The following is a 405-nucleotide window of genomic DNA, read 5'->3' as shown; positions in this document are numbered from 1 at the left end:
AAGATATATGTAATTCTTTGTTCGGGTTAAAAGTCTTATGTGTCTTGAATATAAAAATAATATATAACATATAAGCATCTACGTACCCTAAACAAGGTTAAACTTTTGAGATGAAAAATCTAAGACTCGATGTGATATTAGACGCCAAAAGATCAAATGAGGTATTTAATATAATTAATAAAAATAAGAAAAACTATACTAATTATTAGATTTACAATATTGCTTAGTCAAATATTAATTTTAAATTACAGATAACCAAAAGTAAGAAGCGTTTGTAGTCCAACGGTTAGGATAATTGCCTTCCAAGCAATAGACCCGGGTTCGACTCCCGGCAAACGCATTTTTGTTTCTCCAAAATTTAGAATTTTAATACCCATTAACGGGAAATTTCTTCATTAATAATAT

General features: G+C 28.1%; 1 non-coding gene across 1 annotated transcript; it reads left to right on the top strand.

The window, feature by feature from the left end:
- Nucleotides 1-268: 268 nt before the first annotated feature.
- On the top strand, nucleotides 269-340 carry TRNAG-UCC. Its single transcript has one exon. It is a non-coding gene; the product is annotated as a tRNA-Gly (tRNA).
- Nucleotides 341-405: the final 65 nt, after the last annotated feature.

This window comes from Olea europaea, unplaced genomic scaffold (assembly GCF_002742605.1).
Source record: "Olea europaea var. sylvestris unplaced genomic scaffold, O_europaea_v1 scaffold29523, whole genome shotgun sequence".
NCBI lineage: Eukaryota > Viridiplantae > Streptophyta > Magnoliopsida > Lamiales > Oleaceae > Olea > Olea europaea.
The sequence above is the reverse complement of the archived record's forward strand: the minus strand, read 5'-3'. Positions and strand labels throughout refer to the sequence as shown.